General features: G+C 42.6%; 9 non-coding genes across 9 annotated transcripts; 7 read left to right on the top strand and 2 right to left on the bottom strand.

The window, feature by feature from the left end:
* Window positions 1-1,525: 1,525 nt before the first annotated feature.
* trnas-uga (transfer RNA serine (anticodon UGA)) lies at window positions 1,526-1,607 on the top strand. Its single transcript has one exon. It is a non-coding gene; the product is annotated as a tRNA-Ser (tRNA).
* Window positions 1,608-4,136: 2,529 nt separating this feature from the next.
* On the top strand, window positions 4,137-4,210 carry trnat-agu (transfer RNA threonine (anticodon AGU)). The gene has a single exon. It is a non-coding gene; the product is annotated as a tRNA-Thr (tRNA).
* Window positions 4,211-4,811: 601 nt separating this feature from the next.
* On the top strand, window positions 4,812-4,885 carry trnat-agu (transfer RNA threonine (anticodon AGU)). The gene has a single exon. It is a non-coding gene; the product is annotated as a tRNA-Thr (tRNA).
* Window positions 4,886-5,706: 821 nt separating this feature from the next.
* On the top strand, window positions 5,707-5,788 carry trnas-uga (transfer RNA serine (anticodon UGA)). The gene has a single exon. It is a non-coding gene; the product is annotated as a tRNA-Ser (tRNA).
* Window positions 5,789-9,335: 3,547 nt separating this feature from the next.
* On the top strand, window positions 9,336-9,452 carry LOC116683923 (U5 spliceosomal RNA). The gene has a single exon (XR_004330730.1). It is a non-coding gene; the product is annotated as a U5 spliceosomal RNA (small nuclear RNA).
* A 278-nt stretch (window positions 9,453-9,730) lies between these two features.
* On the top strand, window positions 9,731-9,921 carry LOC116683922 (U2 spliceosomal RNA). The gene has a single exon (XR_004330729.1). It is a non-coding gene; the product is annotated as a U2 spliceosomal RNA (small nuclear RNA).
* Window positions 9,922-14,573: 4,652 nt separating this feature from the next.
* On the top strand, window positions 14,574-14,684 carry LOC116683925 (U5 spliceosomal RNA). The gene has a single exon (XR_004330732.1). It is a non-coding gene; the product is annotated as a U5 spliceosomal RNA (small nuclear RNA).
* A 2,090-nt stretch (window positions 14,685-16,774) lies between these two features.
* trnak-cuu (transfer RNA lysine (anticodon CUU)) lies at window positions 16,775-16,847 on the bottom strand. The gene has a single exon. It is a non-coding gene; the product is annotated as a tRNA-Lys (tRNA).
* An 8,905-nt stretch (window positions 16,848-25,752) lies between these two features.
* On the bottom strand, window positions 25,753-25,826 carry trnak-cuu (transfer RNA lysine (anticodon CUU)). Its single transcript has one exon. It is a non-coding gene; the product is annotated as a tRNA-Lys (tRNA).
* Window positions 25,827-27,237: the final 1,411 nt, after the last annotated feature.

The following is a 27,237-nucleotide window of genomic DNA, read 5'->3' as shown; positions in this document are numbered from 1 at the left end:
ATTGGGGTGGATTGGGGTAAATCGCAAGATTAGCAGTTCCATCCCAGTGTAAAAATCCCTGTAATTTACCAGACTAAAATGTGCCTGCATTCAACAATCATGGTCTGTGCTGACCTCCTGTTCCTCAGATCAAACTAAAGTCTGGTGACAATGCATGTTTAAAGTTCTAAAACTATAACCTATTGTTCTAGAACTGCAGCTTAACATTCTAGAACTACAATGTAACATTTTAGAACTGTAATTAACAGTTTAGAACCGCAACTCTTAAAATTCTACAACTTCAACCTATTGTTCCAGAACTGCAACTTAACATTCCAGAACTGCAGGTTAACATTCTTGAAGTTTGACCTAACATTCTAGATTGACAGCTTAACATTCTAGAAATTAAACCTAACATTCTAGAACTACAACACAACATTGTAGAACTGTAAGTAACATTTTAGGACAATAACTCTTAATATTCTAAAACTACCTATTGTTCTACAACTGCAGCTTTACATTCTTGAACTTGAACCTAACATTCTAGAACTGCAGCTTACCATTCTAGAACTACAATGTAACCTTTTAGGACTTTGAGCAACCTTTTGGGAACGCATCTTATAAAAATTCTAAAACTTCAACCTATTGTTCTTGAATTGCAAACTTCTGAAATGTTACAGTTCTAGAATGTTACTTGGCAGTTCTAGAATGTTAGGTTGAAGTTCTAGAATGTAAAGATGCAGTTCTAGAAAGTTAAGCTTTCATTCTAGAAATTTGAGCTGCAATTTGGTAAGTTTGTTGTTTGTTCGTGAGTAGTATTCAAGGGGGTGCTGTGGTTTAGTTGGTTAAACTACCGGTTTGGTAAACAGGTGATCATGGGTTCAAATCTCAGCAGCACATTATTGTTGCAGCGATTACCTCTGTTTGCATCCCATCATCATGTCTTTCCCATGCCACTCATTAAGCCCTGGTAGCAAATGAAAAAGGCATGTTGCATTTACACAGAAACACTACATTAATACAGGCTTAAGATGATACATTAAAACACATGAAATTCAGAGCAATGCAAGTTTCATCTAGTTCATTCATCTGGTTTTGTGGTTCTGTTTATAGAAACTACATCCTGTTATATCGCGTGATCATACATTAATTTGCAAAATCCTGTGGGTCCTTGTGACTTCAGTGGTCCGTCATGGCCTTTAACAAATACGGACCTGGTGGGTGTTGATGGACTGCGGATCACGGAGCAGACACGAAGCGGAGTGGATCTGCAGCTGGTGGAAGTCAGGGGTAAGGCCTCCTGTGTAGCGTGAGCATGGCATTTTCTTGGTCTTTGCACACCAGAAACTTTTCTGACGTGGCGATGTTGCTGCTAATCTTGTCTGTACACATGGGACTGAAATGCTTAGGAATCCCCATCAGTCATTCAGAACTGCCCAAGGTACTTGTGAAATAGGCTCTTTTTTGTCTGATTGATGGTACCAACTGTAATGGAGTCTGTCAGGCCTCAGGGGTTCTCTGCTGTAAAAACAGAACATATTTCACAGCTGTGATAGCCGAGTGGTTAAGGTGTTGGACTTGAAATCCAATGGGGTCTCCCTGCGCAGGTTCAAACCCTGCTCATAGTGATTTCTAACTACAGAATAAATAAGATTTCGGTGATGTATACTGAAGATGTTAAAATCAGACAGGCAGTGCCCAATGTGCCATGGCCGGTCAAGTTCATATTTATTTCACCTCTGACCTCAGTCAGCATCACATGCACCTAAAACCCCACCTGACAGTAATGTCACAGGGTCCTGGTGTACACCTGGGCCACGTTCAGCCCCAACAAAAGAAGCATTATAAAATGGGTCCAATCCATTTCCCTTTATTACCCCTCGACAGGCCACAACCGGGCAAAATTAAATAATGCTTGTTAGGCACTATAGCAAAAAAAAAATATATATATATATATACACTCTTTCTAGTGCTGATAACATAAATATTGACTGATAATTAAGGCACTGAATTTGGACCCAGGATCTCTTGTTTACAAGACAGGTGCTTTAACCACTAAGCTACAGTGCCTCCTACAGGTTTGTGTGTCATGCAAGATTACAATGAGTTAGTGACCAAGGTTCCAACCATCCATCCATCTTTGTCAAGCAACTCCAGAAAGGGACCCCGAACTTCCCTTTTCTGAGCAACTGAGGGATCCTTAGGCATTCCCAGGCCAGGTTAGAGATATATTCCCTCCACCTAGTCCTGGATCCTCCCCGAGACCTACTCCCAGCTGGACGTGCCTGGACCACCTCCCTAGGGAGGTCCCCAGGAGGCATCTAGACCTGGTCACCACTTTCTCATTTTTGTATTGCAGCACATCCAGCTGATAGAGCTTCTCAACGATCTGGAAGAGCTCCATGTTGGAAGGAACAGTGGACGTCAGAAGGTACTGTTGCGGCCGTAGCTGTTGCTCCACGATTTGTGCTGGGCCCTGAAGCGTCCTCCCCAGTCTGGTTCAAATGGTGACTGGTCCACCTGGTGGACCGAGCTTCACTGGCTCCACTTTATTGTTTGTGTTTCTTGTTGTTTTAACAAGTATAATATTACTGAAATGTAATTAGTAATGAGTTATATTACTGTGTTAAAGCAAAAAGGAATACATTGCTTTATTTGCGTTACTTTTGTAACACGTTACTCCCAATACTGCCAATCAGTATACTGTATGTTTAGCTTATTCAAGGTAAAAGAGAAATTGAGAATTAACATTACACCTGCTAATGGTGCTGTTGCTTAGTTGGTTAAAGTGCCTGTTTAGTAAACAGGAGATCCTAGGTTCAAATCCCAGCAGCACCTTGTTGTTGCAGAGATTACCTCTGTTTGCATCCCATCATCATGTCCACCCAATCCCCCTGCTACCCATTAAACAGATCACTTTGCATTCAGTCTCGTAATCACCATAAAAATTAGGGATCACTGAAATTTGAACTTGTGTTGCTGCACTCAGAGTATACAGTGCTCATCCTGAATGGGCCAGTATAGTGCATCAGAATTGCTTGTTGAATGGTCTGTTAGCTTTGAAACCCCCCTTTCCCCACAGCTACTAAATGTCAGATATGGGTGGGGGAGTAGGCACTGCGTCCAACCCTTTCTGTGTAAAAAAAACAAACAACTAAAGAAGTCTCTTGGATGAGAGACAAAACTTCTGCAGAGAACTTTTCACCAAGTCCAGTTGCCCTTGGCCTAGTTGTGATCTTTAGGGGCAATAGCATAGATCAGGAACCAAAACGGACACACCTGGACTCAATGTGGGCATTGTACGGCAATATTTGACACGTTTAGACCATGAAGACAGTTATCAGTTTATTTCCCATCTGGCAGGTATACTTGTGGACTCAGTTGGACATTTTGAAGATAATTGCACAATGTAAGACCCAATTGTCAGTCTATTTCCCATCTGGCAGGGACATTTCTGGATTCAGGTGGACATTGTGGATAGAAACATTGGTGGATCTTGATTCCCACCATGGGATTTAGCCTGTATTGCACATTGGGGTACAAGGTCAATAAGATGCCATTAACATCTTGCGCAATGTATTGCCATTGTCAAGCAAATTGCCACCCTAGTGACTTTCTTCCATGTCTCCATGAACGCCCATATGTTTGGGCTGACAATTACAAGAGCAGCCGGAAACCCTAGTCGACCCAGTCCAAACGATTGCGGTAAGCCTCACTGGGTATCCAAACTAAAATGATACGAGGCTACTTGGTAGACTCCTTACTGATGTTTATATCTGTACTCACAATGCCCTGTTTTTAAAAAAACAGAAAATCACAAGTGTTACATGTGAATAATCAATGTGTGAGTAATCAGGAAGCTCACATAAAAGATAGTTGCAAGGTCTACCAAATCCTTAACTTTCCAACCCGTGATATGGGGGTGAGATGTGAATGATCAGCACCAATGAGAAGGAGTGGGCTGGCGTTCTCAAACTACTGAAGGGAGAGACCTGCCAGGTACTTATACGTCTTCTGCAGACTGACTGGATAGGATTGATCCGCCAAGCCTAGGCAAGCTAACCCGTTACTCCCAATACTGCCAGTCAGTATACTGTACGTTTAGCTTATACAAGGTAAAAGACAAATTAAGACTTAACAGGGTAGCTACTTGTGGAGGTGCTGTGGCTTAGTTGGTTAAAGTGCCTGTCTAGTAAACAGGAGATCCTGGGTTCAAATCCCAGCAGCACCTTGGTGTTGGAGAGATTACTTCTTTTGGCGTGTCATCATGTCAACCCAATCCCTGTGAAAGTACCCTGGTAGCAAATGAAAATTGCCTGTTACATTTACACAGAAACACCAATAACATGCCCACAAGGTGTTCTATTTGCCTGATAACTAATTAAATTAATTAATAAATGCGCTACTTTAGCTCCACTACAGTTCTGTGTCAGTCAAACTGCTCCATTTCTCTCACCACTGAGTCAGACTTAATGCCCCGCCCACAACAACATCTGATTAGCAGGCAACTTAAAAACAAGTACAGGTAATCTCTGCAACAACAATGTGCTGCTGGGATTTGAACCCAGGAACTTCTGCTGACGAGACAGGCGCTTTCACCAACTAAGCCACAGCACCTCTGGGGATGAACACGGATGCATGGCCATTATGGAGGTACTCGGTGTAAACAACTGAGGTGGTTGGGTCATTTGGTAAGGATGCCTCCTGGGGTGCTCCGTAGAGAGCTGGTCCAGGCACGTCCAGCTGGGAGGAGGCCTCGGGGAAGACCCAGGACTATGTGGCGAGGGTACATCTCCAACCTGGCCTGGGAACGCCTCAGGATCCCTCAAGGAGGTGCTGTGGCTTAGCTGGTTAAAGTGCCTGTCTAGTAAACAGGAGATCTAGGGTTCAAATCCCTACAGCACCTTGTTGTTGCAGTCATTACCTCTGTTTGCATCCCATCATCATGTCTACCCAATCCCCATGCTACTCATTAAGCCCTGGTAGCAAACGAAAAAGGCATGTTACATTTATACAGGAAGACTACATTAATACGGGCTTAAGAAGATACATGAAAACACATGAAATTCAGAGCAATGTAAATTTTAGGTAGTTCATTCATCAGGTTTTGTGGTTCTGTTTATAGAAACTACATCCTGTTATATCGCGTGATAATACATGAATTCACGAGATCCCGTGGGTCCTTGTGACTTCAGTGGTCCGTCATGGCCTGCAACAAATCCGGACCTGCTGGGTGTTGACGGACTGCGGATCATGGAGCAGACACGAAGCGGAGTTGATCCACAGTTGGTGGAAGTCAGGGGTAAGGCCTCCTGCACACTGCCTGTGTGGTGTGAGCATGGCATTTCTGTTGCGTGGCATTTTCTTGGTCTTTGCACACCAGAAACATTTCTGACGTGGCAATGTTGCTGCTAGCCTTGTCTGTACACAAGTATGTTTCTCATTGACATGTGATTCAATAACTTGTTAATTCTTCATCTGGACTGGTTCGGAAATGAATCAGATCAACTAAAGCGGGTGGATTAACTACCCACATTACAACTGAAATACCCACAAGATTTGAACGATCCTTTGGAACTGAAATGCTTAGGAATCCCTATGAGTCATTCAGAACTGCCCAGGGTACTTGTGAGATAGGCTCTTTTTTGTCTGATTGATGGTACCAACTGTAATGGAGTCTGTCAGGCCTTAGGGGTTCTCCGCTGTAAAAACAGAATATATTTTACAGCTGTGATGGCCGAGTGGTTAAGGCGTTGGACTTGAAATCCAATGGGGTCTCGCTGCGCAGGTTCAAGCCCTGCTCACAGCGGTTGCTGTTTTCTGAAGCTTCTAGTAATGAACCCATTTTCAAACCAATTCCTCTAAGTGGTTCAGTGCTTCACCAAAGCTTAATTTGCACTTCACTATGAGCACCTAGTTTCTTGACTTTGAAATGCCTTATGTCTACTGTAAAAATGTAAATTGAGTTGAGCCATAATTCATTTTTATTTATACCTTTGCTTTTCCCACTGTGACATGTCAAAATGTCAAAAGGTGCATTGTTTGAAAGCCCATCTCTACACATCCATGTTCCACTCCCACAGGTGGTTTCACACGTGCTAGTTGTCCCTTAAATGTACAGTTTATTTTTGTAATTTATTGGTGTTTTTTTTGTATTTAAATCTGTAAAGTTAACATAAAAATGTATGTGAAATTACAGATATTTTTTTTTCTTGACCATTCCCTGACCGGGAATTGAACCCGCACCGCAGCGGTGAGAGCGCCGAATCCTAGCCACTAGACCATCAGGGAGTCGTGAGCTGCATGCAGCTCTTTGCCTGCTGCTGTGAGGCTCTTGCCTTACTGCGTGGCTGGGTTAAAAAAAATAAATGAAGAGAAAAAACTTAATTTTACATATTTATAAATACATATACTGTGTATATAAGACCCTTTTGCGTTTGGCATCACGTCGGTCTGTAACATTATAGGACATAGAACAATTTTCAGTCCGATTGTGATTGGAACTATTGGCTAGTTAGCTAACGGTAGCTTCCATGATACATAAATAAGCCAGACAGAGTTCCATAGTTCCAAATGCTCCAGTCCTTTCTTTGCATTAATACTGGTTCTTAACATGCTTCCACTGGCTCAGATTATGGAAAACAACAAAATAAGTTACCATAGTTATACGGACAACACATAAACTTGCATAACCTTATCGCCGGGGACTATAGTCCAATACATAAACTGACTGAGTGCATCGAACAAATTAACGACTGGATGTGCCAGAACTTTCTGAAATTAAATGAAGGAAAAACTGAGGTGGTTGTTTTTTGAGCAAAAGAGGAACGATTAAAAGTCTGCGCTCAGCTTCAAACAACAATGTTAAAAACAACAGACAAAGCCAGAAATCTTGGTGTAGTCATGGACTCTGACCTGAATTTTAACAGCCACATTAAGACAATTACAAAGTCAGCCTATTATTACCTTAAGAATATATCAAGGGTTAAAGGACTTATGTGTCAACAGGATTTGGAAAAACTGGTCCATGCTTTCATATTAAGTAGACTTGACTACTGTAACGGGGTCTTTACAGGTCTCCCTAAAAAATCAATCAGACAGCTGCAGCTGATTCAGAACGCTGAAGGCTGAAGACCTTTCTTTTTGATGTTGCCTTTCTTTAAATGGTTGTTAATTTCTTTAATGTTTGATTTTGTATACTGCACTGTAACTTTTATTCTTGTGTTTTATCTGATTTTATTTTTTAACAGTTTATTCTTGTGTTTTATCTATTTCTATTGTTTAACTCTTTTTGTGTAAAGCACTTTGAATTGCCCTATGGCTGACAGGTGCAATACAAATAAAGCTTCCTTGCCTTGAATAGGTTATCACTTTTAGTGGAAATCGGTATTTCTCTGCTTTTTAGGTTGCCGTGGCTGAGTGGTTAAGGCGATGGACTCCATTGGGGACTCCCCTCGCAAGTTTGAATCCTGCCGACAAAGAAAGCCAGCCTTTAATGGTGGTCACACATCCTTCTATGGCAGATGTACCTTCATGGACAATATTGTAATACATAGGGATGAGCGAGTATAGCATTATCTGTATCTGTATCTGTTTACCACATGAATTATCTGTATCCGGATCTGTACTCGGACTGGGCGGGGCCTAAACTGGAAGTGGTCGGATTTAACCCGGAAGTGGGTCGGGTTCTCTTGAAATGTGCGGGGCTTTAACCGGTATGTTATTTAAGCATTTGAATGATATGAGTTGATCAAAAATTGTTATATTTATTGCTGATTTGAAAACTATTTACATGACAGCATCAAGCTTCAGATCAATGGTGTTCTCATGGTAACAAACAAACTATATACAGAACGTTTTGCAACAATGAATTCAACACATGCGGTTGCAATTATGAAGTAAAATGTAATGAACAAGAGTTTTCATACTCAATATAACTTTATTTTTTTAACTTGTTATTTTTGTATGATCAGTTTGATTTTTTTTGTTTTTGGTTCTTTTTTATTTTTTTTATTTTTTTTATTTCCACACAAGGTGTGTGTGTGTGTGTGTGTATGTGTGTGTGTGTTTGTGTGTGTGTGTGTGTGTGTGTGAGTAATAGAGAGACACAGAGAGAGAGGGGGTGGGGGGCAGCTGACAGTAAAAAAAAAAAAATCTCCAATGGCAGAGACGCAACAGGAGTTGCATTTAAACCAAGCAGCACGTCTGAACCCCACGTTCACCAGAAATCTACTGGTTACTATGTAAGGACTACAAACCCCACGTTCACCAGAAATCTACTGGTTACTATGTAAGGACTACAAACCCCACGTTCACCAGAAATCTACTGGTTACTATGTAAGGACTACAAACCCCACGTTCACCAGAAATCTACTGGTTACTATGTAAGGACTACAAACCCCACGTTCACCAGAAATCTACTGGTTACTATGTAAGGACTACAAACCGAAGTTAAAAACAAACCTGAAGCTGAAGAAACCCTAAACGTTAACGGAACAGATCCGCAGACCGAATTGACTGACGGAGCAGGAGAGAGCGAGAGAGAGAGCGAGCGAGAGCGCATTTCTCCATGTTCTGTGTGTGTGTGATTGATCCGAGCGGGTTTGTAGGCGGGGGGGGGGGGCGCTGTGATTATCACAGAACGCTGCGCGGCCAGTTGAGGAGTTTTATTCAATCCGAGCACGGATATTGACTCATATTACTCGGATAATACTTGTACTCGGCAAAAGTGCTTTAACCGTACCGGATACTCGTTTCAGCCGGATACTCGGATCACCCCTAGTGTATATGCAGTAATATAAAAGAAAGTTGATGTCATAATGAATTGTGATGATGACATAATGAATGGTGATGATGAATCAAAAAGAAAGTTGATGTGTATATGCAGTAATGTAAAAGAAAGTTGATGTGTATATGCACAAATCTAAACCCCACGCATCGACCCGGTATTGCAGCGTCACCGGGAACGGTGCACCCATCTTCTGTCTTCTGGAAAAACAATTAACGATGCACGTGGAGCTGCCCGTTGCCCAAACTGTCAACGGACCTGAAGAGACATGGCTGGCAGATTTTACCGCCAGAAATTGTCCTAAAAACTGAATGATCTGTGAAACCTCGTTGGGTTCCTGGTATCAAAACGTTGTTATAATACTTGACAAGATAAAGCCATACAAAAGTGTAGCAAGATTTGCACTTTTGATTGGCAGAAAAACAGCAAGGACAAAATATTGGCCCTGTGACAATGGGGGAATAGGTGAGGCCTTGGATTTGGAAAGCGGCACACCAAGTGAGAATTACCGCGAGGGTTGGGACTGGGAAGACTGGCGTTTTCGGCTGCTCTCGAGAGTGGGCTGTACTTACTCTGGTTTCTCTTCATAACGCACAAGTCTTTCGCCTTTTACTAAAGACTTCCGTGGAGAGGAACGCCTATGAGTTGAAGTTATTTTTGGTGGGCTTTGCTGTTTGGCTAAGCCTTTTGTACTTGTGAAAAACAAATGCGCTCTCCAAAAGGAAACTCAGATTCTTAAACGTAGCCAAAATGTGACAGCATGGGAATATTGCACGTTGGCAGGAGCTTGACCAATTGGGAAAACCACAATTGCCGTCTTTAACTAAAACTTTTTGTGCTTCCCCATGAAGCGCTTGGACGGGGGTGCTAAGCAGCAGCTGTTATGTCCATTTAAAATTACAGGACCGTGACAACTGAGAACCGTCCGGGGAGGTCGCATCTGACAGCATAGAGGTGGTGGTCATCGCTTCTCGGCCTTTTGGCTAAGATCAAGTGTAGTATCTGTTCTTATCAGTTTAATATCTGATATGTCCTCTATCAGAGGACAACATATTAAATGGATTTTTAGCAATGGGAGTTGAAAAAGGGGCTTGCTCCGTTCACTCCACGCATCGACCCGGTATTGCAGCGTCGCCGGGAACGGTGCACCCATCTTCTGTCTTGTGGAAAAACAATTAACGATGCACGTTGAGCTGCCCGTTGCCAAAACTGTCAATGGACCTGAAGAGACGTGGCTGGCAGATTTTACCGCTAGAAGTAATTTACTGGGAACTGCTAAGTAGCAGCTGTTATGTCCTTTTAATGAAAAAGAAAGTTGATGTGTTTATGCATTAATCAAAAAGAAAGTTGATGTGTTTATGCATTAATCTAAAAGAAAGTTGATGTGTATATGCATTTATTAAAAAGAAAGTTGATGTCATAATGAATTGCGATGATGACATAATGAATGGTGATGATAAATCAAAAAGAAAGTTGATGTGTATATGCATTTATTAAAAAGAAAGTTGATGTGTATATGCATTTATTAAAAAGAAAGTTGATGTGTATATGCATAAATCTAAAAGAAAGTTGATGTGTATATGCATTTATTAAAAGAAAGTTGATGTGTATATGCATAAATCTAAAAGAAAGTTGATGTGTATATGCATTAATCAAAAATTAAGTTGATGAGTATATGCATTAATCTAAAAGAAAGTTGATGTGTATATGCATTAATCAAAAAGAAATTTGATGTGTATATGCATTAATCTAAAAGAAAGTTGATGTGTATATGCATTAATCAAAAAGAAATTTGATTTGTATATGCATTTATTACAGTTTTGTCTGATTGCTTAAGCACATTTTTTGTAACTATTGGCTATTTTTGCAAAACTCTACACACAAATAAGAAAACCTTTCACCCAATTATCAAAACATTGTAGTTCTCTTGCAAAAGCGAACACAGCTAGATTAACTCTTCACACCTTCGTAAAAATGGTGTTTTCGTATCAAACAGTAAACACAAGCCATCATCTACTAAGCACACAATCTGCCAACTACACACTGATGGTATGAATACAAAACACATCTGGCTTTCTCTTTCTCTGTGTACAGATGTCAATTTGAGGTCATACTTTTGTCATTGTGTCATGTAAACATACAAGGATCCAAACTTCAAGTATTGGTGTTTATTCACACTCATCAAAACCAAGACAAAGTCAGAACACAAAATAGTAATTTCACAAAAAACAAAAAAACATTCAGCCTACATCATGTCGTCTTTCTGGGTCCGGCCACAAAATTTCGTCCACATCGCATGCGATATCCTCCAGTCCAAGGCACCGGGGAAAATATCTCCTTGAATGCCGTATCCAGGCCTGACATGATGCCTGGTCAATATCTCCACATGCCTCCTCCATTGCCTGTAAAAGGGCTACCTGTTGATGAGGATGACGGTCGGACACTTTCCAGCGCCAGGCAGAGAAGAAATCCTCGATGGGATTTAAGAATGGAGAATATGGAGGGAGGTTGAGTGCCATGAAGAATGGTTAGTCTGTAAACCAGTTGCGGACCAAAGCAGCCCTATGGAAACTAACATTGTCCCATATGATGACATATCGGGTATGCTCTGGTCTCTGAACAGTGAGCATGTCATGTAAGGTGTCCAGGAATGCAATAATGTGTGCAGTGTTGTATGGGCCTATGGTTGCATGATGGTGAACAACACCATTTTGGCTTATAGCTGCACACATGGTTATGTTACCACCCCGTTGTCCTGGGACATTGATGATGGCACGGTGTCCAATAATGTTCCTGCCACGTCTCCTGGTTTTGATGAGGTTAAAACCGGCCTCATCTACAAAAAGTAGCTCATGTCCCATGGCATCTGCTTCTAGTTCCATCACTCTCTGGACAAGACAAAACAAATGCATCACATCAGGCCCATGCACAGCACTACAGTATGCACTTCCAGATTCAGAACCAATGACACTATAGCTTACCTGCACATAGTCATATCGCAGTTGCTTTACACGTTCTGTGTTTCTCTCGAAAGGAACTCTGTAAATTTGCTTCATTCTTATTCTGTGGCGCGCAAGTACACGACTTAGTGCAGAAATGCTTACACTGTGTATATTTTGAAAGATGGTGTCATTATCAATTATGCGCTGCTGTATTTCGTGCAGTCTTATTGCATTATTGGCAATCACCATGAAGGTAGGAGGAGGTGGACGAGGAAGAGGAAGAGGAAGAGAAAGGCCAAGGACTGTAATCTCTGATGGGCAAAGAGTACAGCCAAAATGTGAGCAGGTACACTGTAGCATCCATCATCCGGACTTTCCAAAATGAGAATAGGTAAGAAATCTACTCTCACTAGAATATTGCAGTACTGCACAGTATTCCTACTTTGTATTCCTTCACAGTATTTACAGTATTTTACTATTTGTTTGGCAGAACAACACAAGGTGGTCGGGAACTTCTTCTGTCTCTTTGACAGGAAACTGAACTCATGAATATGGTCATATATTGCCATACACAACACTACGGTAAATACAAAGAAAAACAATGACATATTTCAAAATATTAATAGGGTGAGCTCATCAACACTGGTCCGTGTCTTGTGCAGAAATCATCTCAGGATGAAGCAGGTCTACAGGGGGCCATTTGAACGCAATTCAGAAAGAGTCAAAGAATTGCGATATTACTAACAAACAAATTATATTTGGGACAACGGAAGTTTCCATCGGGCTGCTCTGGTTCATCACTGGTTCACTGCCCCCCCCCCAGGCTTTTAGTTGTTTATCTCCCTCCATATTCTCCATTCCTCCTATTGAGGATTTTTTTCTGCCTGGAGATAGAAAGTGTATGACCGAAATCCACAAATGCTTATACCTCTTCTCCAAGCTATGGAGGACGCATGTGGACATATAGCAGCTGATGCTCTTCATGGCTGGAATCACCAGGCAATATTTCCCCCGCTGCTTGGCCCGGGAAAACATTGCTTGTGATGTGGATGAGTTGCTGAGGCCAGACCGCATCAGAAGAGAGGATGGAGCATAGTAGTTTTGTTTTTGTTTTTTACTGTAACTGTGTACAGTAAATTCTTCTGGTGTTTTGTATGTAGTGTATGTCCAACTTTGTGTTGGTTAGGAATGGGATGTTCACTGTGTACATTGTTTTTGTGGAACAAATGAAATGTATTTGTTTCTGTGTATTTATGTGTTCTGAGTATAAAAACAATATTCTCCAATATTTTACAACACACTTATGTATGTACTGTCTGTAGTAAGTGTAACACTGAACAAAAAAGGCCTAATTCATTCTAATGAATGGAGAAGAAATGTTTTCCATTCATCGTAGTGTTTTACACTGAGCACATCCGTGTTCAACTGGTTGTTATGAATGTCTGTTCATATGATGGTTTGTGTGTGTCATTTGAAAACAAAATACCATTTTGAGAAGAAATAACACTGTATTGAATGTAAAGTTTCATTTTGCTGGAGAATTGAGGGGTTTTGCCCATTGTGTGTGTGTTTTTTGATTTGTGTGTAGAGTTCTGAGAATATGAGGCATTCTTTCAGAAAATGTGTGTAAACAATCGAGAAAAACTGTAATTACACTGTGATAGTTTTAGACTGCCGGGGGAATTCCTTTGACACACTGAGCTCCTCTCTCCTTTATCTTTCCATTTGTGTGCATCCATGTCCCAGAATAGCTTCAGTCTGTGTTACCACGTTTGCAGTGAACATTGTATTGTCCAGCAGAAAGGCAACAGGTGTGTTACTTTTCGACTATGATTTATACCATAGCAGTGCAAGCATTTTGCCCAAGTTTGATTTCCAGCCATCGCAGTTGCATTTAAAGGTTTTGAAGCCATTTACAACATTAACATGACATGTTTTACCCAGGTTTCTTCTTTATCAGTGACGTTTCAATTTCCTTGCGGTAGTCATCCCAAAAGGATTAATAAAGATAAGTCTATGTCTATCTCAGAAAAAAAGTCCAAATAATCTGAAAATCTTCAGGGGATGTAGCTCAGTGGTAGAGCGCATGCTTTACATGTATGAGGACCTGGCATCTCCAGCAGGTATTATGGTAGAGTCTTTAAAAGAGTGCAGAAGATGTTACCTCCTGTGGTAATCTGACTGGTAGGGTTATAGAACGTTGTGGTAGACTAAGACCTCCTGTCACACAAACTAAGCGGTGTGTTCTCTCTTTTATACCTCAGACTATCAGCCAGCACAACAAGCACTTTAAATGTACATGTTTTACAGTCTCTATTTTATTTATGTACTTGTACTGTTGCGTAGCATATTTATTGTATTATGCAATGAGCATTGCAGAGATTTCACTTCAGACACTTGCAGCAACAGATGCATTGTTAAACATCAACAAACAGTACATAGACTTACTTTGAAACAAAGCATAGTAATTAGCAGAGGATGGTTTTGATCCATCGACCTCTGGGTTATGGGCCCAGCACGCTTCCGCTGCGCCACTCTGCTCCGCTTTTCAGATCTTCAGGTACGGGAAACTGTGGAAACCAAGGTACCAACAGCTTACAGGTTGTAAAGTTAAACATTTGGTAGACCTTGCAAATATCTTTTATGTGAGCTTCCTGATTACTCATACATTGATTATTCACATTTGACACTTGAGATTGGCTGGTGTTTCAAAACAGGGCATTGTGAGTACAGATATAAACATCAGTAAGTAGTCCACCATGTTTCCTCTTATCATTTCAGTTTGGACACCCAGTGAGGCTTACCACGATGGTTTGGACTGGGTCCACTAGGGTTTTCTGCTGCTCTCGATCAGACGGCTGTACTCACTCTGGTTTCTCTTCCAACACACAAGTCTTTCACCTTTTACTAAAGACTTCCTTGGAGGGAACGATGAGTTGAAACTATTTTTGGTGGGCTTTGCTGTTTGGCCGAGCCTTTTGTACTTGTGAAAAAAAATACGCTGTCCTTAACTAGACTCAGATTCTTAACAGCACCTAAATAATAGAAGCAAGATCCTTGCCAATTTTCATGGGCCGTGGACAGCTACTGAGACGACAGGACTCCCCCTGACTGAAAAATGGCTAGAATCTCTTTTCTGGGTGGGATACTTGTCAATTGATCTACGAGTTTATGTGAATGTTTTTGTTTCCCTCCAGGGGGTTTTGTATTAGCTCCCTTCAATAGCTCAGTTGGTAGAGCGGAGGACTGTAGAGGCTTAAAGTTGAAATCCTTCGGTTGCTGGTTCAAATCTGGCTCGAAGGAGCAATCTTCTCCAGAGTTTCCCTTCGGGATCTATAAAGTATTTCTGATTCTGATGTAGAGATGGACAGACGACCCAAAAGCATAATACTTCTTGCCGAGACATAACAAGAATCAAAAAGAAGAGGTGAGGGAGACAGAGTTAAAGGACCTTTTTTCAGGACACCCACATTTGTCTCTCAATATGGCAGGCATTCTATGCATCCAGGGCCAAATGTTTTACCATTTCATCCACTACGGGCCCCCAAGGAAACGTGTGAAAATGAACTCTTGTTACCCATAGCAACGACAGGTAACAACAAGTGGAAGTACTTCTCTCTTTTTGTATAATCGCCACTATACGGCCCAGTTTAATCTCGGTAAATTTTGCGGAAATTCTGCAAACAGCTACGATGACTGTTTATCTGTGTGGATTTTAAAATCTATCTGTCAACCCCGTCTTGCCCGTATTGGATGGAATGATGTCAATTTGCTGTTATACATAACAGCCTGGATGCAACAAAGAACCCTTTTCTCCTGTTTTGTACACAACCCAAAGTTTTACAAAACAAAAGATAACTTTCACCGAATCCCTCAGTTAAATCACAGTCAGTAACTTTATATGTGTGGACAATGAAGAGGCTCACAAACACTGTACTTGCAATTGCGTTTCTCGTGCACATTCATGTCCTCTTGAATACAAAGAACTGCTATGTTCTTTATTCCCAATATCATGTCTTAGATGTTAGTTCCAAATGAAAACAATTTTTGTCAGAAGTGGGATTTGAACCCAAAATGAAGACCATTGTTCAGAAAGCTTAATGAAGCTTCATTTGACCATAACTATTAACCACCTGAACCTGGTAAAAGGTATGAGGTACTCCTGCAATTTTGTATCAATTCGGGTGTGAGAGGTCCCGGGTTCAACTCCCGGACAAGCCCTGATGGCAGGACCTGTTAAAACCCTAATCTGTAATTTAAAATCCAGTTTATCCAGTTAATTTAACAAAGAATAGGAGCAGGCAATGTGTTGGCAATTTTTCATATCCTGCTTCGACTGCACGCAATAGAAAAAACTGGGTAAAAATGTGAGGAACAAACGAGCAGGACAGAACTCTCCTTGTTCGTTGGTCTAGGTTTATGATTCTCCCTTAGGGTGGTGCGATAGTTCCTGGATGAGAATACTTTGCATAGAGGTGGAGTTATGGATTGAATAATCTGGTTTATTTATTGAGTGTGATGGATGAGAAGTGTCACCTATTTGGCAAATTCATCACAATATTACTATTACTTTTTACTGGCAAAATCAAGTCTGTGTTTTGGTAATAATATTCTGTATCAATGTTTCCTGTTGGCAAATGATATCGGGAAACTGACTCAAGCTGCATTTCCTTTTTACGAATATGAATGTTAACCTGCAGTTCTGGAATGTTAAGTTGCAGTTCTGGAACAATAGGTTGAAGTTGTAGAATTTCAAGAGTTGCGGTCCTAAACTGTTAATTACAGTTCTAAAATGGTACATTGTAGTTCTAGAATGTTAAGCTGCAGTTCTAGCACAATAGGTTGAAGTTTTAGAATTTGAACATGCATTGTCACCAGACTTTAGTTTGATCTGAGGAACAGGAGTTCAGCACAGGCCATGATTGTAGAATGCACGCACATTTTAGTCTGGTAAATTACAGGTATTTTTACACTGGGATGGAACTGCTATTCTTGCGATTGACAGACCCAATACAGCCACATTATACAGTGCAGAACTCTGGCATTCCTACTCTCTAAACACCACAGCCCAACGTGGGGCTCGAACCCACGACCCTGAGATTAAGAGTCTCATGCTCTACCGACTGAGCTAGCCAGGCACTTCTTAACCTTTTGTTGTCCTTCGGGTCCGGGGACCCTTGCAGTTTTACCCATAGTGTTGTCCTTCGAGTCCCCGGGACCCGTGGCGTTGTACTTTGGGTTCCAGGGAGCCGTAGCATTGTCCTACCCAAAGGACCACGTCAAGGGTCCTTTGGGTCCCGGGGACCCTTGACATTGTCCTTCGGGTCCATAGGACCCGTGGCATTGGCCTTGCGGGTCCCAAGGACCTGTGGCATTGTCCTTCGGGTCCCGGGACCCTTTACGTTGTCCTTCGGGTCCATAGGACCCTTGCCATTGTCCCTCGGGTCCATAGGACCCTTTACATTGTCCTTTGGGTCCATAGGACCCTTGACGTTGTCCTTTGGGTCCCGGGGACCCTTGACGTTGTCCTTCGGGTCCATAGGACCTGTGGCATTGGCCTTGCGGGTCCCAAGGACCCGTGGCATTGTCCTTCGGGTCCGGGCACCCTTGACGTTGTCCTTTGGGTTCCAGGGACCCGTGGCATTGGCCTTATGGGTTCTTGGGACCCGTGGCATTGTCCTTCGGGTCCCTGGGACCCGTGGCATTGTCCTTCGGGTCCCGAGGACCCTTGACGTTGTCTTTCGGGTTCCAGGGACCCGTGGCATTGACCTTATGGGTCCTTGGGACCCGTGGCACTGTTCCTTCGGGTCCCGGGGACCCTTGACGTTGTCCTTTGGGTCCTAGGGACCCGTGGCATTGTTCTTTCGGGTCACATGGACCCGTGGCGTTGTCCTTTTGGGTCACGGGGACACGTGTTGTTGTCCTTCGGGTCCCTAGGACCCGCGACATTGTCCTTCGGGTCCCAGGGACTCGTGGAATTGTCCTTCAGGTCACAGGGACCCTTGGCATTGGTGGTACACTCAATCGGACGTATTAGTTCTGCTACCCTCCCATCGTCCTGCTTTTGAGTCCCCGGGATTCTGGCCAGTGGCTTGTAGTTGTAGTAAAAACAGGAAAGGCAAAGGCGAGTGGAAAGGGAGGTTAAAAAATAAAACTAAAGGCTTGACATCAGTCTACTCATTATTTTTATTACACACACAATATACACTTTAGACACATTTGTCTTCTTGTTGTCGTCATTTTTTTTCACGTCATCTTGTTTTGGACCTGTGCACTTGTTGCACGTGGCTCGGCACAGCCGGGGGAGCAGCTGCAGCATGGCCCGTCGTTTGACTCTGGAGTTGAAGCTGCATCGGATTCTCGTGAGCGGCGTTGCCGCTAGCAATGTCCCGCTGAAGTCAAGGTACAAAAAGGAGAAACCCACAAGAGGCCTGCGACAAACACGACGACGACAACCACCACCGTGACTGTGATGGCGGTGGGTGTGCGTCACAAGAGGACCAACACATACACGACCACAGCGGCAAAAAAGACTACTGCTACTACGACGACGACAACAAAGATGATGACCAAGGCCAATGGACGTTGAAGTTCAAGACAAAGAAGGAGAACAAGTGAATGAAGAAGAAGAAGTAGAGGAAGAAGAAGACAAAGACAAAAAGTATAAGTAGGAGAAGACGACGAAGAAGAAGAAGAAGAAGAAGAAGAAGAAGAAGATGGTAGTGAAGACGAGGGGCAAGAGGAGGATGAGGAAACATTTCTGTCAAAAGATGGCAAAGTCAAATGTCCTCGAAAACGTGTCATCCCAGTGTCCCTAGACCTCATTGCCATGCCACCGAAAAAGACAAACCCGACCAAGAAGAGGACACAACAGACGCTGCTGTTTGTGGCTGCCACAAATCTCGAGGGTCAAAGGAGATGCGCCACAGCCGGAAAGTGGAAAGAGATGGACGTCACGGACCTGCGAGCCTACCTCGGGCTGCTGCTCCTCGCGGGCGTGTACCGGTCCCGCAACGAGGCCTTGGAGAGCCTGTGGCACGAGAGCGGCAGGGCCATTTTCCGTGCCACGATGCCAATCAAGCAGTTCCACGCGTACTCTAGACTGTTGCGATTCGACGACCGTGAGTCAAGAGCTGTCCGCCAAGCCTTGGACAAACTGGCGGCCGTACGAGAGGTGTGTGACGGTGGACGAGCAGCTGGTGCCCTTTAGAGGTGTTGTATTTGTTGCTTTGTTGTTGTTTTCGGGGTTTTTTTGTACCATTGCCGTACAATTGTCTTAGTGTGTGTGTGTGTGTGTGTGTGTGTGTGTTAAATTTTTTCTTCCATCTCTTTCCATCATGTTCCATCTTCTTGTTTGGACACGCCACTTTCACACACCCGAGAGGAATCTGGTCGCCCGCGTGGTGCTGGACGTGACCTAGGGCCTGAGGGGCCTGCGTAACGTGACGTGCGACAACTTTTTCACCTCCTACGTGCTGGTCCAGCGGCTGCTGGTCCAGCGGCTGCTCGTTGAGCGGCTGCTCGTTGAGCGGCGCCTCACCGCGGTGGGCACGATGGGCAAAAACAAGCCTGAGCTGCCGGGGGCGTTGCTCGCCACAAAGGGCCGTGCGGTTCTTCTCGTCCAAGTTTGCCTTCACGCCCGTCCCCACTCTGGTGTCCTACGTGCCCAAGAGGCACAGGAACGTGGTGCTGCTGAGCACGCTGCACACGGGGGATGCGCGCGTTGGCGCCGGCAGGCAAGCCAAACCTGACATCATCCTCCACTACAACCACACCAAGGGATGCGTGGACAACCTGGACAAGCTCGTGGACACATACAGCTGTCGCAGGAAGATGGTGCGCTGGACCCTCGCCGTGTTCCACAACATCCTCGACGTGTCCGCCTACAACGCCTTTGTGCTGTGGCGAGAGCTCAGGCCCGAGTGGATCGCGGGCAAGCTCAACGAGAGGAGGGTGTTCCTCGAGCAGTTGGGAAGGGCGTTTGTGAATCCGCTCATCGAGAGACGGCGGCGTCTGCCTCGCACGGAGGCGTCCGCCGCACTTGTCAAAGCCGTCATCAAACCGAGGAGGTCCTGTGGTGGTGGCGGCTGTAGTGGCGGCAGCGGCGGCGGCACAGTCACAAGGGGCCTAGAGGAGGACGGGGATTCTGAACCGGACACACCGAGGGTGCAAAGCAAAAGGAAGCAGTGTCAGCTCTGTCCAGAGGGAAAGGACTGCAAATCACACATTGTGTGCGGTGGCTGCAAGAGATACATCTGCGGGAGCTTTACGCGGGCCTACTACTGTGCAGACTGTGTTTGTCCTTAGCCTCTTGGCCCGCGTGGACAAAGCCCCGAACAAACCTTGAACCTTTTGGATAAACACACACACCACACACACACACACACACACCCCTGGGTCCCAGGTACCCGCATGGCGAGGCTTAGGCATCAAGGAGTAGGAAAGATGACATCGAAGGATGAGGGCGCCACGGCATTGGTGGAACTTACGTATAATGGCATGATAAATAAGACAGGGGGTCTCCGAGACCCGAAGGATGAGGCCACGATGGCATTTGACATGGAATGAAAGCGGAGTCTGGGGAGCCCGAAGCGGAACAGCAGGCTGGTACAAAAGGTCCCAGAAGCTAAACATGTCCCTGTGACACAAAGGCCAATACAAGGTTTAAATGACACAACAATGTCTGAAAGTGTTCAGGCATGCCAAAGTGTACAACTCATCATGGCAGCAAGCAGAATGTGCAACTCTACGCCTGAACAGGGACTTGAACCCTGGACCCTCAGATTAAAAGTCTGATGCTCTACCGACTGAGCTACCAAGGCTTCTAAACTGAGTGCCTATGGAAAAACAAATCTCCTGAACTACAGATTGAAGTGCAATTAAGTGAAGACCATTAAGCTGTTGCCATGATCACGGTCTTCTGGACAGCAGGAGGGTAGACCATAATTTACACAATGCCTGAGAACACTAATTGTTATTACACAAACTGGTTGAAAATTGGCTAAATTGGCCAAAAAACGGTTAAAAAGCTCAAAGTCACAACTCATCAGGGCCACTAGCAGACTGTGAAAATCCAGCAAACCTGCATGACAGATGACAATAGCGAGAACTTCACATATATCTCACAGTCAAGCTGTTGCCTTACCAGGGACTTGAGCTGTGGTATTCTTTTTCGCTCAAACGTTGATAACCTAATGCAATTTTATGACTACAGACAAATAAACTTTACTGCTAGTGGTACAATAAAACAACTCTCCCTCTGGTTCCGCTTCTATTCTCTTAGTGTCCTCATGCGGAAGCACAATACGTAAATCAAGCAAAAGCCCTCGTGAGAGGAAACATCCACCAGATGACTTGCCATCCAAACAGGGAGATGAGTACAGAGATTTGGATGCTAGCAAGATGGATGTAGGTTGCCCATTGTTCATTTAGACGTACCACCAACATTGAAAACAGAGGTCTGTGGAAAAAACAATCTCCTGAACTACAAATTGAGGTGCAAGTAAATGAAGAAGATTAAGCTGTTGCCATGGAAGGACAAATCCACCAGATGACTTGCCATCAAAGCATAGAGATCAGTACTTCATACATATCCCAATAAAGCTGTCGCCTTACCAAATACTTGAGTTGTGGTATTCGTTTTTACTCAAAACATTGATAATCTAATTCAAACAACACAGCTTCAGACAAGTAAAATTTACTACTGTTTGGGTGCAAAAAAATAACTCTCCCTCTTGTTCCGTTTCTATACTCTTAGCCCTCGTGACAGGAAAAATGCACCAGATGACCTTCTATCCAAGCAGGGAGATGAGTACAGAGATTTGGGTGCTAGCAAGATGGATGTAGGTTGCCCATTGTTCATTTAGACTTACCAGCAACATTGTTATGATACAAACCTGCTTGAAAAGCAGCCACAATTCTTTTTAAAGACTTATGCATGGAACACAAATGATATGGCAGTGTCTGAAGTATTCAGGCATGACAAATGTACAACTCATCTAGCAGAATGTGCAACTCTACGCTTGAACAGGGACTTGAACCCTGGACCCTCAGATTAAAAGTCTGATGCTATACCGACTGAGCTACCCAGGCTTCCAAAACAAGGGTGGTGGAAAAACAACCCTCCGGAACTACAAATTAAAGTGCACTTAAATGAAGACCATTAAGCTGTTGCCATGATCACGGTCTCCTGGACAGCAGGAGGGTAGACCACGATTTACACATTGCCTGAGAACACCAATTGTTATTGCACAAACTGGTTGAAATTGGCTAAATTGACCAAAACGGTTAAAAAGCTCAAAGTCACAACTCATCATGGCCACTAGCAGACTGTGAACATCCTGCAAACCTGCATGACAGATGACGATAGCGAGCACTTCATACATATCCCAGAATCAAGCTGTTGCCTTACCAGGGACTTGAGCTGTGGTATTCTTTTTCGCTGAAAACGTTGATAACCTAATGCAATTTGTGGACAAATTAACTTTATTGCTGGTGAGTACAATAAAACAACTCTCCCCTTGATGGGAAAAATCCACCAGATGACTTGCCATCCAAGCAGGGAGATCAGCACAGAGATTTGGGTGCCATCAAGATGGATGGAGGTTGGCCATTGTTCATTTAGAGATAGCACCACATTGTTATGATGCAAACCTGCATGAAAAACAGCCACATTTCTTTTTAAAGACTTGTGCATGTTACTTAAATGATACAGTGTCTGAAAGTGTTAAGGATTGCCAAAGTGTACAATTTATCATGGCATCAAGCAAAATGCACAACTGTACGCCTGAACAGGGACTTGAACCCTGGACCCTCAGATTAAAAGTCTGATGCTCTACCGACTGAGCTACCCATGCGTCTAAAAAAGAGGCTGTGGGAAAAAAAGTGCCGTTATTGCTTCCTAAACCAACCGTCCCATTGTGTCCTGCGTGTCATGGTTAACACAAATATGCCCGTTTCGTACAAGGGCTAATCCCGAATATTAGTAAAGGAAAGTTGCATTAGCCGGGAATTGGACCCGGGTCTCCCCGCGCGGCACTCGGGAATTCTTTAGCTATAGCGCCCTAAACTGATTCCCATTCATTTCCTATGGTACTGCTAAACCACTACGGATGTAATATATCCTTGGCCGCTAGAGGGCGCACTCGCCTGCTGTGGTTACTAACACTTGAGTGGATGTGTTTGCATTTACAGTATGTGTGTCATGTTGCTTCCCCCTGCTTAGGTTAAATTCAAATGAGTAACTACTAAATATTAATCCTTTAAAAATGCACACAATGCATGTGTATGAATGAACACATTCTTTATATTGTTATAAGAAAGTCTGTTTCACTATATAAGACTGAGATAAGCAGGTGAAGTAAAAGATGGGTGTCTTTACTTACTTACTAACACAAGTTTTTGTATTTTGCCGAAAATATAAATGACTGAACATACTTTTTCTGTTGTAGCACCATCAACTAAACTGAAGAGCTCACAAGAAGACGGTAAATTAACTGTTTTGCTTCATCCATTCAAAGCTTTGTCGTAAGTCAAGTTTATTTCATCCATACAAGTAGAAATTACAGTGCTCACACTCGCCATCATACCCATAAAAACTAGAGAATAAATACAATACCACAAATACACTATACAATATTACACATAAATACAATAAAAAAAATAAGATAACAAACTTATAAAAATATACGTTTAAAGTGCTTGTTGTGCTGTCTAATAGCCTGAGGAATAAAAGAGAGAGCATACCGTTTAGTTTGTGTTTTGCTTCATCCATTTAAAGCTTTGTCATACTCCCTATGCTTTTGTCCGTTATAAACTAATAATTGATTTTTGTTGTTGTCCTTCCCTTTTGAAACCCAAGTCCTGCCAGCTGTAAAGAGACCTGTGCCCCTTCCTCATGAGCTGAGGTTTCTGATGCCAACAACAGCAGGTCCTCTGCCAACAAAGACGACTGTAACAGTTCCTGGTGTGTATTATTAAAACCATATTTGCATCTTTAAAAATATCCATCTGTTGTGTCCATCGTAACTGTTGTAAATCCTTAAAATGTTTAAATTGTTGTATATCCGATACTGTTCCACAGTTTTAAGACAAGCCGACATTTAGGTGTACAGTCTACTAAGAAAACTGTAATATAAGTAGTTATTAGCCATGAGTAAGTCAAGTAGAACCGTGTATTTTTATATTTTAGTTTTGTTTGGCTTTAGTATTTTTGTGATCATACACTACCTTAAATTGTATAATTTAGGTATTTACTTGACTTAAGATAAAAAAATCTAATAAATACCTATTTATCTTTAATAATGCATCACAGACATGGCCCCAACTGGGATTTGAACCTGCGTCCAGATAATAATTATTAAATATTCAGGAAAAAAAACTCGGCTGGTTCAGCACCTCGGACAGCGTTATTAATGCTGCAACTTCATTGGCTGTCAGCGAATGCCACCTATATGCGACAGGCCCCCACATGGCAGGCGAGAATTCTACCACTGAACCACCATGCTAGACATGCTTTGAATTGCACCACTGAAAGAAGTAGTCTGCATGTCTACATTATGTTTTCACAAGTGTCAGCAAAAAGATAATTTTATCCATCTTCCATCAAACACGGATCACAGCCTATGGGCTGCCTAGTGCACCAACAATCAAAATGGAGCTAACATGCATGACTGAAATCTAGAAGTTAACATCACCAGAAATTTGCTGTTTGCCTTCACACAAACATTCCCCTTAAGTGCAAGGGCTAATTCAGAATAGTACTAAAGGAAACCTGCATTGGCCGGGATCGGACCCAGGTCTCCCGCATGGCAGGCGAGAATTTGACCACTGAACCACCAATGCTTGACGCACATTAAACTGCACCACTGAAAAAAATCTGTCTGCATGGCACCATTATGTTTTCACAAGTGTCAGCAAAAGGTAATTTTATCCGTCTTCAAGCAACCCCGGATCCCAGTCTCTTGGCTGCCTAGTGCACCAACAAACAAAATGGAGCTAACATGCATGACTGAAATCAAGTGGTTAACATGACCAGAAATAAGTTGTTTGCCTTCACACAAACATGCCCCTTTTGTGCAGGGGTTAATTCCAAATAGTAGTGAAGGAAAAGTTCATTGGCTGGGAATCAGACCCAGGTCGCCCACACGGCAGACAAGAATTCTACCACTGAACCACCAATGCTTGATTGGGTCAAAATTGCACCAGTGAAAACAATCAGTCCGCATGGCCACATTATGTTTTCACAAATGTCAGCAAAAAAATCTAATTACAAAAAGAATTAAAGGAAAACTGCATTGGCCAAGAACCGGACCCCGGTCTCAAGACTACGGGGTTGAGAGAGCACAAGACTCCAGGAAAGGGAAGAAGTTGAGTTAGTAACATGCATTAATGGGATGAGATTGCATACAGATGGAGAGAAGGAGGAGAGAGGTGCTTAGTGCTCAAATCAAAATCAAAAAGAAGCAGAAACAGATAGTGGCAATAAAGTCAGATATTTTAATAAGTGGAAGAAACATATGATTATATTATTAGAGTCTACTTGAAGCTTTTTATATTTGTCACTCTCTCTCACTCACAGACCTACACACACACACACACACAGTGTACTACCACGTTGTTCTGCATCTATCTCCTCCAGCCTTGACATTTAGCAGCCCACTCCCACACACACAGACACACCACACACACACACACACACACACACACACACGCCACAAGGTCTACTTACTAATGCATATACACATCAACTTTATTTTGGATTAATGCATATACACAACTTTATTTTGGATTAATGCAAATACAAATCAACTTTCTTTTTAGAATTTGAACATGCATTGTCACCAGACTTTAGTTTGATCTGAGGAACAGGAGGTCAGCACAGGCCATGATCGTAGAATGCAGGCACATTTTGGTCTGGTAAATTACAAGGATTTTTACACTGGGATGGAACTCCTAATCTTGCGATTGACAGCATATCCACCGCAATACACAGCCACCTGATACTGTGCAGAACTCAGGCATTCCCACTCTCTAAAACATCACCGCCCAACGTGGGGCTCGAACCCACGACCCTGAGATTAAGAGTCTCATGCTCTACCGACTGAGCCTAGCCAGGCACTTCTCAAGTTTAAAGTTGCGGTCCAAAAGTTTTACTTAAAACTTCTGAAATGTTACAGTTCTAGAATGTTACTTGGCAGTTCTAGAATGTTAGGTTGAAGTTCTAGAATGTTAAGCTGCCATTCTACAATGTTAGCTTTAAATTATAAAATGTTAAGCTGCAGTTCTAGAATGTTATGATGAAGTACTAGAATGTAAAGATGCAGTTCTAGAAAGTTAAGCTGCAAATCAAGAACAATGGTTGAAGTCTTAGAATTTTTAAAAGTTCCGTTCCAAAGGTTGCTCATAGTCCTAAAATGTTACATTGTAGTTCGAGATATTAAGTTGCAGATCTAGAATGTTAGGTTTAAGTTTTAGAATATTTAACTGCAGTTCTGGAATGTTCAATTGCAGTTCTAGAACAATAAGATGTAGTTTTTGAATATTACGAGTTATGGTCCTAAAATGTTACTACAGTTCTACATGTTATTTGTAGTTCTAGAATGTTAGGTTTAATTTCTAGAATGTTAAGTTGTCGATCTAGAATGTTAGGTCAAACTTCAAGAATGTTAACCTGCAGTTCTGGAATGTTAGGTTGCAGTTCTGGAACAATAGTTTGAAGTTGTAGAATTTTAAGAGTAGTGGTCCTAAACTGTTAATTACAGTTTTAAAATGTTACATTATAGTTCTAGAATGTTAAGTTGCAGTTCTAGAACAATAGGTAAGTTTTAGAATTTGAACATGCATTGTCACCAGACTTTAGTTTGATCTGAGGAACAGGAGGTCAGCACAGGCCATGATTGTAGAATACAGACACTTTTTAGTCTGGTAAATAACAGGGATTGCTAATCTTGTGATTGACAGACGATCTGCCCCAATACAGCCACATTATACGGTGCAGAACTCAAGCAATCCCTCTCTCTAAACACCAACGCCCAACGTGGCGCTCGAACCCACGACCCTAAGATTAAGAGTCTCATGCTCTACCGACTGAGCTAGCCAGGAATTTCTCAAGTTTTGAGCTGCGGTCCAAAAATTTTACTTAAAGGTTTGAAATGTTACAGTTCTAGAATGTTACTTGGCAGTTCTAGAATGTTAGGTTGAAGTTCTAGAATGTTAAGCTGCAATTCTACAATTTTAGCTTTAAATCTAGAATGTTAAGCTGCAGTTGTAGAATTTTAGGTTGAAGTTCAAGAATGTAAAGATGCAGTTCTAGAAAGTTAAGCTTTCATTCTGGAAATCTGAGTTGCAATTCAAGAACAATAGGTTGAAGTTTTAGAATTTTTAAAAGTTCCGTTGAAACAGTTTGCTCCGTTGTGGGGAACCACATTAAATATGAACTTAATTATTTAATATGCGCTAACGCTACCAACTCTGCACACACAAGTTCTCAGGTTACCCTCTATTACCCGCTGTATTGACCAAACAATG

The sequence above is a fragment of the Etheostoma spectabile genome, unplaced genomic scaffold, assembly GCF_008692095.1.
Source record: "Etheostoma spectabile isolate EspeVRDwgs_2016 unplaced genomic scaffold, UIUC_Espe_1.0 scaffold00019153, whole genome shotgun sequence".
Lineage (NCBI taxonomy): Eukaryota > Metazoa > Chordata > Actinopteri > Perciformes > Percidae > Etheostoma > Etheostoma spectabile.
This window is presented reverse-complemented; position numbering and strand designations above follow the sequence as displayed.